Source organism: Delphinapterus leucas, chromosome 18 (genome assembly GCF_059928025.1).
Source record: "Delphinapterus leucas isolate spDelLeu-1000000601 "Yukka" chromosome 18, BTC_Dleu_Yukka2, whole genome shotgun sequence".
In the NCBI taxonomy this organism is placed as follows: Eukaryota; Metazoa; Chordata; class Mammalia; order Artiodactyla; family Monodontidae; genus Delphinapterus; species Delphinapterus leucas.
Window position 1 is genome coordinate 61,616,729 of NC_143146.1, and position 20,355 is coordinate 61,637,083.

General features: G+C 33.2%; 1 protein-coding gene across 16 annotated transcripts in view; it reads right to left on the reverse strand.

The window, feature by feature from the left end:
* The window catches only part of LOC111175295 (uncharacterized), a 127,842-nt gene that overhangs the window by 66,575 nt on the left and 40,912 nt on the right, over positions 1-20,355 (reverse strand). For 13 of the 16 annotated variants that reach the window (XR_016388702.1, XR_016388704.1, XR_016388703.1 and 10 more), the window contains exons 2-3: positions 14,315-14,409; positions 6,968-7,033 (exon numbers count right to left, since the gene is read on the reverse strand). The gene's annotated coding sequence lies outside the window, so the exon portion shown is untranslated. The remainder of the gene's footprint in view (positions 1-6,967; positions 7,034-14,314; positions 14,410-20,355) is intronic. The other 3 variants (XM_089899594.1, XM_089899596.1, XM_089899599.1) reach the window with 1 other exon arrangement.

Genomic DNA, 20,355 nt, shown 5'->3' on the forward strand with positions numbered 1-20,355 from the left:
GATACATTTAAAATTCAATGTTGAGAAAAGGCTTGAAATAATATTCAGATATAATCCAGAAAGCCTGTTTTATAATCCAAAAAAACCTAGTTTTTCAGTTTAAGTGAATATAAATTTGTATTGTTGCTACATTCCCTTGATTTTTTTCTGATGAAGAAATTAATGAATGATTATTTAAAAACTGTGTGAAGTGGATTTCAATCTATATAATTTACTCCAGAAAAGTCAGGAGATATATATATGTATTTACACAACATATATATATATATATATATATATATATGGTACAATATATAGAGTTATCATTTTATTATTAGATATGTTATCATTTTATTAGATTTCCTAACAATAGTTTCCTTATATACAAAGTTAAACTACTTACAAGCTAAACATTTATATTGAATTTTAAATTTTTGATGACTTTACTCCCTAGATATGAATAAATTATAAATATACCATAATGTCAGCCAAGAAATGCAATATAAAAAGTTTAATGAGAACATAAATAAATATGCTGTTTATCTTAACTTTTTTTCTTAGACACATTCTTCTTTTGCATTCAAATTATGGATACTTACCCATTGCTATTCTCTCTTTACAATTTTTATGCTGTGTCAATCATTCCTTGTATTCAGTTGGTCAGTAAAACCAACTGACTCTTTCTTTGAGATCGCAATTCATCAATTTCTTTGCCATTCTTAATGTCATACCTTAAAATCAGGTCTAAGTACCTGATAACTAAAATTGCATTTCAGCTTGACTTCCCATCTTTAGTCAATTAATAAACTTCCTGAAACTCATATATTCAAGAATATATCTGTGGTTTCCCAAGTGGAATGTGTACTTCTCTGCCTAGTATCAAGGTCTATATATAATCAGGACCTAACCAGTATTTTCTATTTCTCTCCAATGAAAACACTCTACAATTAAGTTAAAAGATATCTTTTAAATGCCTTATGTGGACCTTTTTGAAATAATCAGAAATTTTAACAGGAACTAGATATTATTATAGTAATGGATTATTATTAATTTTGTTAGTGTGTTCAAAGTATGGTGGCTATATATTTAGGGGAAAAGGGTCCCTATAAGTTAGAGAAGTACATGAACTATTTGTGAGTGGACAGAAGACTGATCAAGCCTGATGCTACTGTGGCCACCAGGTGAGTAGCAAGTGGAACAAACACAATTACTCATCATTTGAGTGTGACTATCCTCTCCCATTGAGTGATTTTTCAAGGCTCCCACAAGAACTGAGATGCTTATAATAAATTGTTTTTCAGTTCTTTCCTCCCCTAAGCTGTATATTCCTACCTCATCTTTGAATCTTCACTGAACCTACTGCTGGAGGCTAAAATATTCACTACCCCCTTTTCCACTTATCCCTACTTTTAAGGACAATTTAAGTCTATCTTCTCTGGTGGATTCTTACTTCAACCTTTCTGAAGGTTACTGATACTGAACTGTCCATTCACAGTATGGACAGTTTGAATACAGACTATTATTCTCAGGATTTAGTACTGTGCTGAGCAGATAACTGGTTTCATTATTTCATACCTATCCTCCTTTCAAACTGGACTATGTGGCAATGCTTCCAATGGTATGGACCATGCCATTTCTCCACTCCTACATCTCAGTCCACTGGAAACCTCATAGTGCCTACATCCTTTAATCTCTCCTTCCAAGTTTGCTGGCTAAAACAAGAGCCACCTTCAACAAGTAGATATGGAAAGAGCCCTGATGACTAGATGCAAAACCAAAAAAAAAAAGCTATTAAAAAAATCAGAAAATAAGAAGTTCTAGACATGTCTCCTAAGCTCTTAAATCATCCTGACTGCAGTGGAATTCACTGGTCAATTTCTGCATTTTTAACTTTATCAATGAAATGAATAGTAGAAGTAATTTATTGAGGCAGCAATTACATACAGCAGTGAATTTGAAGGCAGAAGACCCAAGATGGAATCCTGGCTCTGTCCCTTAGGAATCAAGATCTTGGATAAATTACTTCAGTACACAGAGCCTCAGTTTCCTCTTTGTGAAATGGGCCTATTAATGTCTACTTCACGAAACTGCAGTTAAGACAGCACAATCTTAAACTTTTATGAGCACATATAGTAGTGAACAAGTATTCAACAAATACCTGCTGAATCTAAATTTATAGGATTTGAAACACACCTCAGACAAACTTAGGGTTTTGGCGGACTGTGATTCAACATGAACCAACAGTACTGATGACAAAGAGAAAGTGGAATCAGGATGCATTAATAGAAGTATCTTATTCATAAGAGACATACTGTATTTTGTACCTCAAAACACATTGAGTATACTGGGTTCAGTTCTATATACAATATTTTAAAAGGAATACTGACAAAATGTAGCAGATCCAAAGTGAAATACCCAGGATACTAATGGTCTAGAATTCATATTGTGAGAACCAGTGGAAGGACTTGGGTATGTTTAGCTTAGAGAAAAGATACAAAAACTATTTCTAGAAGATAAATCTAGGGCCAAAAATTAAGTTGTATGCTAAACTGAAACCTGCTCTCTTACAAGGATTTTATTTTCTATGAGTTATTAATGACATAAATACAATTTATAACACTAAGGAAAAAGTCTATTTATTATGGTTCTAATTCTAATATTCTGAGGGCTAAAATAAAATGAATACAGATCAGTTTAAATATTGACTTTTGGGCATCCCTGGTGGCGCAGTGGTTGAGAGTCCGCCTGCCGATGCAGGGGACACAGGTTCGTGCCCCGGTCAGGGAGAATCCCACATGCCACGGAGCGGCTAGGCCCGTGAGCCATGGCCGCTGGGCCTGCGCGTCCGGAGCCCGTGCTCCGCAACGGGAGAGGCCACAACAGTGAAAGGCCCGCGTACCGCAAACAAAACAAAACAAAACAAAACAAAAAACAAAAATTGACTTTTAGGAAAATTCAATGTATTTTACTAAGCTGTCTTGTTAAGGATTTGGAGGACAAACTGCCAATTTTAAGTTCTGACTATAGGGCACCAAATTCCAGAGGCATAAGAAACAGCTTGTAGAGCCAAATTAAGGAAAACAAAACCGAAAAAAATTTTAATAAACTTACTGGATATAACAGGAAGAATGAAACTGACAGTCTAGGCAAAAAGTCAGGTATGACTGCTGACAAGTGGATACATGTTTAAGTCAATCTGCATTCAATTTATTCCTGTTTTTACAGGGAGATAATTTTGAAGACTCAAATTTCAGACAAATAGGCAAAGGGCAAGACTGCAGACAGTAGCCTGGGATGTTACCTACCGTACTTATGCTTAGAACTTGAAATCCCTATCATACTAGAGTTCATTATATTTGTATATTCATTTCCTATTTAAATCAAGGCCTGTGCTATTAAATTCTGACTTGTTTTCATTTCCAAAAAAAGTATCCAAAGTAAGTTCACAAATAATAAGTTTTCTATTATCCTTCTTTGAATCACCCATCTTGAACTGAGAAGTTGTTCAGGGTGGGAAAACAGCGAATTCATTCCCTTTCTATAGTTTTGGCATTAAAATTCAAATTTTATAGCTATAATTCTTGTGAGATCAGAAACACAGCACTGCCGTAAACATTAAAGCTCAAATTTAACTCGTTCTCTTAAACATACATGTGTCAAATATATAAAATTTTGAGGACAGGAACACCTGGCATTTGATTAAGCATTGTCTACTTCTCAAAAATAGCTGTTATTTGAACAATGACTGAAAAATGGCTGTTGCATATTGTCAACTTTCTCTATGTTCACAAACTGTAAAACAATATACAGCTTTAAGAGCTTAGATATGATATGTTTACTAAATTAATATCAACTGATGATGTTATTAAGTTTGCAAATCCTTCCTTACCACCAAATGCTGACAGTACCTAGCATCCTTATAAAATTTTCTGCTTTGGATTATAACACTCTTTACTAATCCAAGTGCCAAAAAAGCAATTGGTTTTTTTCTCTTTTGGCACACGTCTTTCTCTCAGAAACATTCACATTATAAAATTATTCAAGATAATTAAAATTTCCCCATGAATGGCATAGGTAGACAGTAATTTACACCAGTAAATTTCCATCACAAATAAATTAAAAATAGGAGAAATTTCAGCTACATCTAGGGACTCATAAAAAAAGCATTACATTTTCATTGAAAACACAACAGATTTTATATCATTTGCCATATTGACTGCTTACTGCCCTACTGATTACAACATCCTGGTTCTATTTCCAGTACTTTTAGTCAATCCTACATTTACACTATTTATAATTCAAGAACTGACAATATTTTCTATAATGGTATAATTACATGCCATTGCTATTCTATGGCTAACTTGATAACTTGATTTCTAAAAACGATAACCAGTCCTATGTGAGAAATAGTTGTCATTTCTTTTCACTAGCTTATCTCTTGGACAGCAGGCAAATTTAATAAGTCTCCTGAATTACAAGGTAATTTATCTCCATCACTTTTGTTTACAGGACTACTAACATTGACAGCGTTGAATAGTGAATTTTCTGCTTTATCTTTTGTTTCCTATTTACAAAGTCAATCGCTTAAAATTTTTGTTGTTGTAGATTAAAGAGACAGAAGCAATGATATTAACTGCTGACAATGAACCTAAAGATGTTATTTTATTTAGCACCAAATGATACATTTATTTTAAATTCACATAACAGAAATATATAAAAATCAAAAAACATAGCTCAAAAATGTAGGAAGAAGTGTGACTACTTCTAAATGTTTTATGTTAAGCAACAAAAGTTTAAGAGCTTAAAATTGAAAATCAAATTTGAAAAATATTTCATCTCTACTCAATTTGTAAAAATGAATCAAAAACACTATCATTATTTAATTTTTACAGTATCAATCATATGGAACACTAATACTCCACAATTTCTGGAATATCCATATTCCACAAGTGAATAGTTCAAAAAAATCCCTCTCTTAAAAAAACAATGGGGACTTCCCTGGTGGTCCAGTGGTAAAAGAATCCATCGTCCAATGCAGGGGCCGCAGGTTCGATCCCTGGTCGGGGAACTAAGATCCCACATGCCGTGGGGCAACTAAGCCCGTGTGCCACAACTACTGAGCTTGCGGGTCTCAACTAGAGAGCCTGTGTGCCGCAAAACTACAGAGCCCACATACCCTGGAGCCTGAGTGCCACAACTAAAGAGAAAACCTGCACACCACAACTAGAGAGAAGCCCACGCGCCATAATGAAGAGCCCATGCATCGCAATGAAAGATCCCGCATGCCTCAACGAAGATCCTGTGTGCCGCAACTAAGACCCGACACAGCCAAATAAACAAACAAATAAATAAATATTAAAAAAAGAAAGAAACAATAGTGTAAAATAAACATAAAAGAGAGAAAGACGGAATACACACACAATCATGAAGAATCAATGACCAGTGTCACTATGTGCCTATTCTTCTGGGTATTGTTTAATTGGAAATAACGCTATTCTAGTATCTAAGATTAAAAGTAACTCCAGGCATATTACATAGAAGAGACAAGAGTAAGCATTTCAACTATGAAATACCACAAATGACCTATTTTAAAAGATGCTGGAGAGTATCCAAGCAAGGCTGCTTGCTTAGAAATTTATAAAGGAGGTGAAATGAGCTTAAGAATGTGATGTTATCTGTACTTATAAATCTGTTGGAAATTAATGATACCTATTTCTTTTTGAAAAGTGGACTGCCCTCCAGTCTACAGTAAGACTGCAATACCAACTGAAAAGATTTCTTTTTCTGAGATTTAAGTTGAAGAAAAGCTGAGCTGGCTTCCAAGGGACCAATTAAGAAAGCCAAGCCTGGATTATATAGGATTCTTTGGGGATTTGCAAATGTTTCCATTCTAGTTTTCCAGCAACAAAAATATAAAGGGAAAAAATTATAAAAAGAAGTGATCAGTGGCATTTGGTTACTATTCTTCAAACTGGCTCATTACTACAAATTTTCAATATTTAATTGATTCACACCCTGAAAACTACTTAATTGAGCTCAATGGCTGATCTATGATCATAAAGTCACTCCTTGACACATACACATTATTACTGGGTCACTAATGCAATGGTATGAGGTAATGTAAGAGAAGCACCTGAAGCACTAGTTTTCATTTAAACAGGGCCATCCCTCAATATCAAGAACAGAAACAGTAGCAGTTGAGTTTCTTTTATTTAGAGATGTAAAATTAGCTGAAGGAATACATGGAAATGAATCTTTTTGGTAACTGATTTTAGGGTCTCAAATTTAGGGAAGTAAGTATCTTGTGTATTTACCATAACCTTGTTTTTGACAGTTTTTCTAGGGGTATGATATTAATTTCAGCTAACCTATTAGAATTATTCCCTTAGCATTTACAAGTTTCTCAAAAGTAAAATGAATCAGGGTAAAAATGTTTCTTATTCTAAGAGGTGTGCATGTGTATATATAAAAGGAAGGAAAAGGGATTGCCTTCCTGTTTTTCCCACCTCTTGAAGTTTAACAGCTAAATTTTAAGCACGTCACAAAGAAGTCAGAAGTGTAATCTAGTAAAATGTAAAAACAGATAAATGAAAAAAACTATTTCTCCAGTGGAGAGGACACTTCCACTTTATAAAACCATAAAATAACTGTCAATAAACCTGAATAATGATGATAATAAAAAAGACCACTACTTATTTGTAAATTCCTTTGAAGGAAAAGGGTTTAAAATTATGATTCTCAGATTTAGAGATGATAGGGCCTGGCTGTAAAATCCTTTCCAAAACAGAAAACTTACCCAAGGCAATGACACTATTTTTGCTCTAAAATGGACTAAATTAACATCGAACTTCAATGTGTTGGGGGTCAGGGGAGGTTAGAAAGTTGTCATTCTAGGATGGTAGAAAAAAAATTCAGAAATAAAGCAAAATATGACACCAAACAGTAACTTTTTAAAGCAATGGCAGGGGGACTGTGAGTTAATACTTACAAGGTAAGAATTGCAGGGCTAAGTAGGGGGCTTGTTTTATATGGTCTTCATTTTGTTGTTATTCACCTAGGAAAAAATAAGAGGGAAGACTTAAAAAATTTGATCACGTTATATAAGTTAGAAAATTTTCAACTGAGGTTGACAATCATTGTTTTTTGATCCTTATATAGCACTGAACAATCACAGATTAGAAATACCTAGCAGCAGCATTTATATATTTCAGTACAGAGTACTATCATTAATTTTTTAAATTCACTTTTCTATTACTATCACCCTCTTGAAGTTTACAAGTCAAATATGTAAGTGTTACTAAAACTCACACTTCAATATCTAACTTGGAGCACACTGAGGCTTCTGGAAGACATCATATAATTGCAGATATTTTAAGATAAATTCAGTTTCATACCTCAACATTGACCAATCTCTTTCTCTTTGTCTCACACACATACACATGAAATCTACAAATCCGTATACTGCCCAATTCCAAGAATTCTACTGTAATACAGTATAAATACAAAGCTTAGGTTGGAGCTTAAAATGCATGTAGAAATTTCTGAAAACAGTATGCTATGATCTATGGCCAAAATAAAAGAAAACACAGTCATGAAATTGTCTGAATTAAAGAGCAAACGAAAGAGTAGTGATAAAAAAAAGAGAAACTATTTCCATGGTTGTCCTCTACTTATAAGAGTAGGGAGGATTAAAAGCCAGTATGCAAAGGAAGGAAACAGTATGGCTCATCTTCAAAAATAAAAGAATTTATTTAAAATTTTAAAATATCCTAGCAACTTAAGTTGGTTAGAATGTTTGATTTCTGTGGGCCATGACTGTAAGTTGTAGTTTGTACACCAACTAACAGTTAAGCACTTACTACAAGACACAGAATAGAATAAATCCAATCCATGCCCTTAATGGGGTATTCCAAGTGTATATCTTATTGTAGAATATCTTCACCAAAAAGGACAGTACATTTTTAAAACTTATTTGAAAAATAAATATTTCAAATCCACAGAAAAATCAAGAGAATAGTAAAATGAATCCCCACATCCTACCCCTGGCCCTCCAATGCAGCTGTATTGAATTCTAATATTCTGTCATACTTACTTTGCTTTTATTTATTTACTTTTTTTTTTTAAAGAATAAAAGACTACACATATAGTTGAGTTCCAAAATTTTGTACCATACCTTGGATCCCATTCCCCTCTCTCCTAAGACATAATTACAATCCTGAATTTGGTATTTAATTCCGATGCATCTTTTTACACTATTATTACAAATTCAAGTATTCAAAACAATATATATCATTGCTTTCAAGCTTCATATAATGTTATCATACTGTATCTAATCTTTTGCAACTTTTTTTGTTTGCTGAAGACATTCATCTGTGATGATACACATAGCTCTCATTTTAATAGCTATATAATAAAAATTTTTTATCACATGACTATGTCCCATATTTGCCATTCTCCTGTTACTTAACATTTACATTGCTTTCAATTTTTTCCCATTAAAAGTAAAAATAAATAAGACTTTACTACAAATGTGTTAGTTTATCTAAAACATCTAGGAATGGAATTGCTGAGTTAAAGCCTATGTATATCTTCAACTTTAGTAGGATGTTGCCACATGCTCTCACAAGCAGCATATGAAAAGTTCTCCTTTCTGTATTTTCTCCAATACATATTTAGAAGTACATTTAAGATAAATAGCTACTATCTAACTGAAAATTTAAAAAATTCTTAAGTGATCAACTCCCTCTGTTTTCATCAAGTACAGGTTAAATAGAGGTATACTAAATGTTCCAAACAAATACTTAAAATTTGGTCCAAGGTACTTGAACAAAAATAAGCTCTCATAATATAGGTTTTCTTCATATGACTGAAGAAATAGCAAGACTTAATCTAGAGCTACTGTGTTAGAAATGATAAGATTCATAATTAGTTACTGAGCTTAGAGGAAAAAAAAAGCAGAAAATGTAAATGGTTTATTAGTGTGAAGAATTCTTCCCCAATTCATTTTGGGCAGTGTTCTCACATGTGGTGCTTCTAAAAAAAAAAAACTCACTTAGTGTTTATAAAAAACACAAATTCCTAAGTCTAGCTCCAGAGATTCTGATTCAGCACATCTGGAAAAATGCTTTATTCTAGGTTATTCTGGTACAGGTGGTCCACAGATACTTTACACAGTAATTAGTAGTAAAAACAAGGTATTTTCAATATAAAGCATTATGTAACTCACATTTTTGGTTAACGGTAGGTAACAGTAATTAATATGTTATCTGTTAAATTACATCAACATATTAATGAAAACACACTGTAGTATTAGGGGAAAAAAAACCCATACCAACCAACCAACCAACAAAACAGCCCATGGTTACCTTTTTAAAAGAATGCTATTGTAAATGTTGGACTTTAAGATGGGGCATTAGGCTTACACACTAAAAACACCATTTGTAGTTTTCCACCAAGAATGCTACAAATGAAATCAGAATTGTAACAGAAATCCAATATTCACTTCCCTTTAACTACAACCTATTGGAATTTGGATACAAAAGAGGAGAAAAATATACAGATAGTATTTAGGTTATGCACATCTGTGCAAATTCAAATCATTAAAAATCAAAAACACTCTTATACTATTTGAAATTACAGATTCCTATTTCCAAAAGATTTAGAATAATCTGAACTTTCCATATACAAAGTTCAGATATAAGACGTTATTTTAATAGTGAGAAAAAGTAGACTTATGCACTTTCACCTGCAGCCTGCTTTGTCTTTATACACAACACCAAGTAGTACAGGGTGTTGTTCTTTTTAGTTACAGTGAAATGAACAAAAATTTGGCCTTGTTTAGACTGGGTTATAAAATAAAGATAATATGGGGCTTAGCATATGGTCCCAAAGTGAAAGAAACACTCCTATGTGGCCACAGTCAACTTTTCTTTCCTCAAGTGTACTACCTAACTTGTGTTATCAGCAACTAACTATTAATAATTTATTCTAGGCTACCAAAGCATGAAACATACCATAAATACTTTCAGAATCAAGACAGTTTTCCATTCAAACAGATGGAATTAACCGAATAAAAATTAAATGAACTAAAACCAGAGTAAATAGTAAAAAACAGTAAAAGTCTAAGAACTATAAGCATCTACTGTTCTCTTTAAGCTGCTTTGGGAATAAAATACCTTTTTGTCAAAGAATGTATTCATTATACTATATATGGATTACACTGACAGTTTGGCCTCTCTCACTTGGTCTGTAAAAGCTGGTGGGTGCAGGCTCTGTTGGCCACCATTACTGCATATTGATGCTATTCTGTACAATAGCTGACAAGCAGCAGCAATCTCTCAGACCCTGCTCCCAACTGTAAAGAGCAAGAACAAGGGCTGTGGTGATACTTGTTTATTCACTGTTGCTTCCACTGAAGAAGCAAGCTGAGAAAAGCATATGCAACTAACACACAGAGGAAAAAACTGGCTCAGCTCAACCTACCTAGTAAGTCTGCTTTTCTCATTACATGATAAAATTAGTTAAGAAGGAATTTTTTCTTTAAAAAGTGGGATGGAGAGAGAAGAAAAGACAAAATTGATGTTTTGATTAGAAATGGAACCTGTAATGTATCTAAGGAAAAAAATTAATGACACATGTAATGACACTTCAGCTCCTAGTTTAGATTTAACTGCTCAATTATCAAAATTCTCAGAAGAGTTTTAACCAGGTTCAGGGTGAATTCATAAAGACTATCTTCCCTAGCCATTCTTCTGGAAAATAAGAAAGTATCTAAACTTTAATCAAGAAATGAAATTATATTATGCTTAATAAAGAGCTCCAGTCTCCCAGGTTCCACATATCTAATCACCAATATATGTTTGACATCAGACACTATTAGCAAATAAGTAAGATTTTAGCCCATAAAGTTTTTACAAAAATTCCAGCTATTAAAAAAAATTTCCACATGTAATTAAGCTACTATGAATGTGTAATACAAAGCTAAAAACTTAGTCAGTACATATCAATTGATGACTAACAGAAATAGAAATATTTGTTCTGTCAAATTATCTTTAAACTTAAATGATTCTATTTACGGACTTATAACTTTAAATTTAAAAGAAATTCTTATTCTTTAACATTTAAGTATTTTTGATTCTGAAAAATATTTAAAAAGTCAGAAAAATTAGGAAATCTGTAAATTATTTTTTAAATGCAAGAATAGGCTGATAAACTTAAATAGCTAGTCAAGAAGGCTAGGTTTGAGATAAATAAAAGTATAAAATATAGTAATATTTACAATTCAGATAATATTTTGTTAAAAACCCCCAATCTTTAATTTTTATCAAAATTGAAAAAGTCATTTTTCTGCTTAGCAGCAGCTTAATAACAAACAATGTTAATAATAAAAATTAAAAAAAAAAATCTGAGGATCACAGGATAACAAAATTATTAAATATATTTGCTTATTATGAAAGCTATCCAATAAAAAAGAGTTACAGCAAATATCAAAGAAAGATTTTTAAAAATTAAGACATTTACAAACAATAATAAATTAATAAACGAATAACCAGTCAATTAATCAGTCTCAGCAAACTACATTTGAATCAGGCTGCATGTTTCTCTTCCAAGTGACTCTAACCATGAAAATAGGAAAGTAAAACTAAGCCAAATCACATATGTTAATGAAATATCAAAAGTGTGGTTTGTGGTGCTGAGAACTGAAGTGCTACTTCAAAATGATATTAAATAAAAAAACTAAGTCCTGACATTAATTAAATATTGCCTTTTGAAAATGCTTATCTGACAATACAATTCTGATACATTACGTCTTATCTGAAGAAAACTGAAACATTAAGGATCTATTTGCTAGTCAGAAAAAGAAAACATAAAATACACACATGTACAAAACTGCCTCAAATAAACATTTAAAATTTTTTCATTAAGAAATTGTATCTACTCTTTAATGAATCCTCAGTAACACCATAAAACCTCAAAGAAAATTTTTAGAGCTGACAAACTGCTTAAAATATAAGTTGTCCTTATATACTAGCACTATACATCAATGACAAATATGAATAATTTCAAGTCCCTTCATACATAGATATGTTAAATTACCTCTATTCTAGTTTATCCAAATATTCTTCTCCCCCTAAGGATAACTATTTCAATAAAACTAGAACACTGACAGTGTAACTGTATTTTGGGAACAATTAAGAATTTTCCTGAAAATAAACATTATTTAACCCTGAAAATGCACTTATCCAAAAATATAAATATTGCACAAATAAGATAGAAATCTATCACTGTAAAAAATATAACACAATAAATCCTTTCCCCCAAATTCTGTTATAATGAGCTACATGTTAAGGCTTAGTTAGATAGTCAGGTTTGTAAATTAAAAACAGCCAAAATCCTTACAAAATGTCCTTTAAGGGATAGCCAATTACATGTAGCAGTAAAAGCCCTTATTAACCTGTCTCCTAAAATAACACATACTACTAATTAGGTTAAAGTTTCTTACTCTGTAAGAACTGACCAAATAGAAGAAAACTTAATATCTACACCAACTCTTTTAGATGTTAAATTACTTACTAAGCTAAAAATTTGGAAGTTTATAAGCTATCTATGGGACAATTTCCTGATGCTAAATACTTGTGTCTAAACAATAAGTTTTGACAACTTCAGAGATCACAAATCATAAACTCTCTAAATCAGGAACAACTCTAATTTATAACTTTTCCACAATATAAATTCAAAAGCTGTCTCTCTTTCCCCATTTAACTCATTAAGGCTGTGTATAAAGATATCTGAATTGAAAGTGATAAACTGAACCTGGATTTTTTCCCTCCCCCAGATACCCAGAAATTGGATTTTTCACTTTTCACCTTAATGTTCTCTAACCTAGAAAACACTGGTTAAGTTAAAGGGCAAAAACTGTATTCATTTTCATCCTATCCAAACTAAGCTGCTTTTTTATAACATTCTCAAATCAAAGTTATGAAGACTTTCTATACCTTGTATTTATCTCAAACAAGCACCTTACAGTATAATGACACCAATATCTGAACTCCACCCTTACATCAAACTGATTTCTATTAAATTTTAACGTTTTACTTAACCTTAACTGTCAACGGATTCACATTCCTGGATCACCTAATATCTAATAAAACAGAAATATCTGATTTTTAAAGTATTTTGATATGTATCTCAATGTTCAAACACATTCTTAAACACACATCTGAGAATTTACTTAAACATTTTTTTAACATTCTTTAAAGATAAAGGCAGTTCTATGTCCATGGTGATAAATACACTTCACTCTTAAAGACTAAGATTACACTCTTCTTATGAAAACAAACCTTTGTGATTTCCTATATCTTAAGTATATAAAGTAAATATTTTTAGGTGAAAAAAAATTTAAAGAAAAAATTATATTATTTTTTAGTAAACCTCACTTTATTTAGCAAATAGTGTTTTAAAAAACATATTATGGTTAGTGTTTCATGTAATTTATACTTTACTAATCAAAACTTAACCAATACTTAGTAATACTGTTCAATGAATTTTCACTATACCAGATTACAATTTAGAAAACAGCCAAAATTTTTATCAGCTAAGGATCTGAAGACTTCAACTAAAACTATAAATTTTATTTCAAAGCAAATAAACATGCTGGAAAAGTGTTTCTGTGATAAAGTATTTTGGAGGTAAAGACCAAAGTCACTGGAAGTTCTGGAATTCTACAGTTTATTTTTAAAGAGTTTGCAACTTTTGATATGAACAATTTAAATATTTTACTCAGAGTACCTATGAGTAAGATGCTAGCTTCTGCTTAAGAAAATGGGTTTTTCAGTTTCAACCAAATTGCCACTTCTGGTTAGGACAGTCCTTGGAATACTTTAAATTCTCTTGAAATATTCTCATTAATCTTATCTGATTTTGTAGGGTCTTTCTACCACTATACGTGTCAAAGAGCGAAACACCAAATTCCATTTGATTTAAACCTTCCATTTTATAATATGAAAAATCCACTATTTAAGACTTTTACATATAACACTGTAATAACAACCTTAAGAAAAAAAAGAAAGATCATTATATATACACTTATTTTTAGAATAAATAAATTCATTTGGAGTTGGACCTAATACAAGATGATAAGAACATCAATTATACGGAAAAACCCTGAAGTTTTAATAAATCAAGAGAACTCAACTGTGGCCACTTCGCTGGATGATTTCTGTCTATTAGTAAATATTGATTTTAGCTCACCAAAATGTTCTGGCTTTACCAATTGTCTAGCTCAATTATATTGCAAAGATATAAAATTGTATGCTTTTAAAATTCATTAGTATACCTTAACCTCCTATCATGTTCCAATGCATTATGTGAATGTTCAATCAAAGAAGTTAGGTTGTTCTCCAGAATTGGCTCTCTCCTAAAGGTCAAAACCTGCAATAAAAATGTCATGTATTATAGCATGAAGACACTCAACAGATTTCCGCCTCCTGCAGTTTCACAGTGGATCCCTGAACACAGAAGTAAGATCTTCAAAACGACCCCAATCTTGCCTATATTCAAAGAAACCCTAACTTGAAAATAATGTTTTAAAAATAGAAATATCTTGATTAGAAACACCTGTGATATGCTTTATCATCTGAAGCCTCTTCAAACAAATCAGATTAATATGTTTCTGCTTTCATTTCTCTTTAGAGCATTCATTTTGAAAGCAGTGTAGATGACTGTGTGTGTTTATGTAAGTAGTTATAAGAGGACTGGTAAAGGGGACTCCATAAGGAAAACAGAAATATAGTTTGTTTGTGCCTCTAAAACTCATAAAATCCACAGTTTAAGAAGTTACTCAAAGTGATAGAGACAAATTTTTAAATACCTTTCTCCCCAAATTATCATATGTTTTAATGGTGACAGAAATTACCATCATTTTCAACTTCAGTCTTTTGCCAAGCCTGAGTGAATAATAATACTGATATTTCCAAACGTTTTAAGACATTACAGTCTAACAGAACAAAACTTAGAAATTACTTTTAAAACAAATTAAAATATTTGTAAGTAATAAATGGATGAGTATCGGGCCACTGGCTTTTTTAATGTGTCCAAGTAGAGGTGGTGTAACTAAATGTATGTAAGGGTGTTTTCATTTGTTTCACCTGAATCTTAATAATTTAGTGGCAATCAACTATACAAAAATATTAAATTGTTAAATTACCACAGGTTTATAATGTACTATATGTGAACCACAATGCTCTGAGCTTTCCATTTTTATTTAAAATAAAATAACCCTTTATTCCTCTGCAGCCAAATATCTGATTAATAACAAAAAACACACATATATAACTCACAAACACTAACCCTGAAACCATGACATTTAAAAAAATTAGAATAATTGTACATAGTCTTCCTCAAAAGATACAGTTTTCTATATGTGAGCATACAGTAAAGGAAGATATCTTAATTTAAAAAAATCACAGGATAATAGAAGAAACCAATATGTACTCCATTGCAAGTGTTGTTTTTAAATAGTAGGGAAATAAAAAATGCTAGATAATAAGGAACAAAAGAGGTTCAGATAGAAGACAAATATTAAATCAAATGTGTATGATAAAAAAGATGTTAAGAAAACCTTGAAATATTAAAATTCAAATCTCAAATCTATTACAAAATACAGCTTTTTACACTCAGAACCCACGACAAGTCTTTCCAGTGCAAAGATTCTTCAGTGAAATATGACAGGATTAAACAAAAGTGTATTTAACTTCTCATAATTTGATAAAAAATATTAAGAATATAATTCATATATATTTAATACTTTTATATATTTCCAATACTTTAAACTTGTCTTTCTAAAATAAAAATCCTTTAAAGTATCTTTAAGACAGGCAAAGGAAAAAAAAAGGCAAGAGAAAATCATTTCCCTACCAGAAAGCAATATTTCTAGGAAGGCTCTACAGTCATTTGTTCATGCAAATAATCAGAAAAATATATAAACACATATTAGTAACGTGACATTCTACAACTGATGTTACTCCTATAATATTAAGACAATCGAGACTTTAAAGTTCTACTACTGTCACTTGTAAAAATTAAATGCAAAAGCGGCTTAATCTCATTTTCGACACTTATTTCAAAGAAAGTGGTAGTTTATTACTGATTTCCTTAAGAGATTTGGAGCTACCAAATTTCAGCAAGTCATAGTTTGAATTCTAATTACATGCCAAAATTAGTTGCCTGGCACACAATGTTTCTAAGTTTTCTGAATTAAAACAAAACAAAACATGTAGAGTAATACTCTGACAATTCTTTCTAAGATGTGTTTTCTAGATATAATCAGACCAGTAATCTGTTTCTTCTAAAAAAGGGTTAAAAAGAAATCAGTGAAGATTATTAAGCTTCATTAAACAAAAGGAAAAAAGACAAGAGCCAATTTTAGCCCAGTAATATTTTAAAATAAGAGAGACAAATTTTTATAGAATAAAAATTCAAAATCGTGTGTAAATTTATACTCTGATGTTTTTAATTGGAGAAAGCTTATGTATCCTGTAGAAGAAATCTCTAATACAGTCGCTGGGCATTTTTTTTTTCTTTTTGTAAACCAAATCAACCGACTAATATTTCTGGATTGAAGTTATTTAGTGACATTCTGAACAGTTACTACATACTAATAAGTAAGCAGAGATAAAAATATATGTCTCCACAAAACAAAAAATAAACAAAAATGTAGCACACAAAGCATGATGAAACAAGGGATCCAGAATATGAAAGGTATTTTGAAATTTTCATCCTTAGCTCTAGATAAACATGAAAAGTGATTATTAATCTGATTAGGAAAAAAGCAGTGTTACATACAAACACCTGAGACTACATTTTGTAAATGTACAACTAAGACAACTTAACAGCATTAAAACAAAGTCTAAAACCGCACTTTTATAAAATAGTATGAAGGGCAAACAAATGAAAATCAATGCTATCAGGAAGACTGATACCTTACCTTCTCTAGTTCCCTCTCTCCCACAATATATAAACATAGCTTTGAAAAGAGCTGAGCTACGGTAGCAACACCTTTCTCCACCATTGTTTTCCTGTGGTAATACAAGACTTTTCTAGCCCTTACAATAGAAAATAAATTAGAATTATCCATTTCTGCAGAGAAATATGGATAATATACATAATATAATAATATACATCTGCTGGAACTCATACCTACACGCCCACAAGTCTAAAACCAAAATCTTCCTCTTATCTAGCACATAAAAGGGAAAATATTTTGAACGCTTGTGGATTTTATTTAGGTGCTAGTGTGTTCTCAAGCTTTAGTGTAGTATTTTAAATAAAGGAAGCCCTTCACTTCTTTTCAAAATGGCTTATTAAACAAAACAGTCCTTCACCTATCACCTCCCAAAACAAACGAAAAAAACCCATAAACCAAAACACTAAAAAAGTATGGTTAAATTTAACCAGCCTGGTGGAATTTAAAGCCTTTCCCCATCCTACCCTCAAAACTCTCCAAGTCACATAATAATTTGAATGAAAATTAAAACACAAAAACCGAAACAGTGAAAAAGCAAAACCCACTGGTTCTGGTATCTTAGGTAAAATTACATTTAAAATAGAAATAGGGTCTTCTACAGTTTCATTAAAGCAAATTTTATAGAGAGGATAATTAGCATCTCTTATGAAATTTTCATGAGATGACTCAAAATAAACAGCTTTGAAAAAAAGCAATGAACATAGGTTGTGTCATTCCAATTCTTGTTTTGAAGGCAATACAAAATAGTATCACTTATAAACTCAGCTATTCCCCTTATTAATATAAATTATATTTATAGCTCTACAGAGATTTATAAAAGTCGTAGGATCTTTTCATTTGAATATTTTCTCACAATGCACATCTGACCTAATGTGAGAATACAAACTCTAAGTTTCAAAATTTCAATTACTATTAATAAAAGGATATAAATTTCTATTAAAAAATCTTTAAAAAAACATCTATGGCTATCTTGTTTATCAGTGAGTTTACCGATGTTCTTTGAAAACCACACCCGCCTTTTATCAAGATGCAACTAAACGGAATGACAAGCTTGGTAATAAAAAGAAATATATTGACGGCTGTCTCAAGCAACATTAAACAACTGAAAACTAACCAAATAAAACACAACACACCCACACTGTTCTATGCAATATATTTCTTCATAATGAATTTATAAATGAAATCATACACACGCACCTGTGCTACTTACCTGTTGTATTGTCTAAATTAAGCAACATAAATTTATTGCAAATAAGGTTTTAAGTCCATTGCAATGGCTGAATTAGCAAAACCTATATATTTAAAATTATATGTGAAAAGTTTAAGAAATGTATCCAATTTTTGTGGAAAATGTGGAATGTGCTCATTCTTAACATTAAGAAAATTGAAGTTTCTTTTCATGGAAATAAAAGAAACAATTCTCCCATAATCTGCATCTAACAAATACATGTAGGTTAAGATGAAAAAATTCTGTCAGAGGAATAAAAAATCCTAAACTCAGTTTTTAACCAATAGAGAACAGGGGCAAATATATAAAAGTCTTGTAATTTCAGCCAGCAGAATTACAATTTTGAGAAAATCGTCTTCTCTAGGTTTTTCTTTTGATATACATTTCAAAATCACTCGAAAATCCTTTATGGAAGCAAAAATACTAAACACCAGCTTTTTTTTTTTAAACTCCCCGTCTTAATGTTTCATAACGTGGTTTTCTAAATGTATAATTTTTTGGAAAGCCGAGAATTATAATCTAGCGTTCAACATTCAAACCCCCCAGTCCCGCTTCCTTCCAGCCAATCAGGGGGTAACAAGTTCGGTGTTTTGGGAGCTCCGTTAGACACAATTTGAAAAACATCACTTTGCGCTCTCCTACTCTCTTCGGGGAAAGATTCTAAGTGAGGGCGGGTGCCCCAATCTTTACAGAAATAAGAAATCAATCAATCGTTACATCAATTCCAGAGGGAAAAACTTTAGGCAGGCGGTCCTAAAAAGTGTGTGACTGAAAGCCTTATCCCTCTTTTCGAACAACTGAATAGCTGCTGCAAAAATCATCTCCTGCATATTCGCAACTCAGAGTCGCGCGCCCCATACGCAATACATCACACCAGCAAAGGGTTAATCTAGGGTGCCTTCAGCGCAGAAAGGGATTCATGATCCGGTACATCTTTAATGAGGAATTTTACAAAAGCCATTATCTAACTATAAAGTATTACTTAAAGTTAAAGGCGTCACTGGCTCAAATCATTCAAGAGTTGTCGAGTAAAAAGTGGTAGAAACTACGAGAAAAAAAAATCACTAAAGGGAAAGACAAATAGCCCTTTCCCCTCCGCGTCAAAGCCAAGAGAGCTCCCAAGAAAAGGTGGGGATTGCAAAATTACCGTTAAGTTCTTCGGGTAAAGACTTTTCGGTAGGAGAACATTACTACAGTTTCAAAGATTGCCTTTTTCCTTGCGACACGTTTCAAAGACTGGAGAAGGAAAAAGTCTTCTCAGAAAAGTGCGACTCTGAGAAGGAAATCGCAAGGTCGAAGCCCCATCTTTCATCTCACCCAAGAACACACCCCCGCCCCCCCCCAAGAAAGGACGACACCGTGAGAGCAAATGACAAAAAATCCCGAGCAAAAAGCGAAAGTCCAGCATCTTTCCTAGGAGCCCGCTAAAACCTCAAAAGCCTGCCCCCGCCCCATCTTGTCCAAATTGGAAAAGCCAGACGCGGTCAGTGCTACCCCTGCCGAGACCCAGGCGCGCAGAGCCAGAGGGCGGCGTGGAGAAACTCACATTGCTAGGGCATCTCATGCTTTGGCATCAAAGACGACAATATACACGACTGGGTCCCGCGAAGGGTACTATCCGCACGTCGGCCGGGAGGCACCCGCTACTCCGGGTCCTCAATTTTCCGCCGACCTTAAGTTTCTTGTCACGGGAAGACAGCCGCAGCGGGCCGGGAAAACTGCCATAAAAGACTGCTCGGTTCGGCAATGGGGGAGGGCGCGCTCGTCCCCCTCCTCCTGTCAAGGAGCCTCTGCCTGCCGAGCCCCGCCGCGCCCCGTCTCCGGCCCCGGGCGGGGGGTCCTGCTGACAGATCCGCTGGGCGGCGGCCGCTCAGCCGCAGCGCGTCCGCGTCCCGCTCAAACTGCAACTCCCCTCCCCCCACACCCCCGACTCTCCGCGCTCCCGCCACATTCTGCCCGCCGCCGCCTACTCAGACACCCAATTACCCCCAACCCTACCTCCTCGCATTTTTGGCGATTAAAATGAAGGCGGACCCAGTTCCCACTCCCTGCACCCCCCCACCGCCTGCCGGTCCCACCACTGCCACCTCCCGAGTCCCGCTCTGCTACTTCTTCAGGCTCTTAC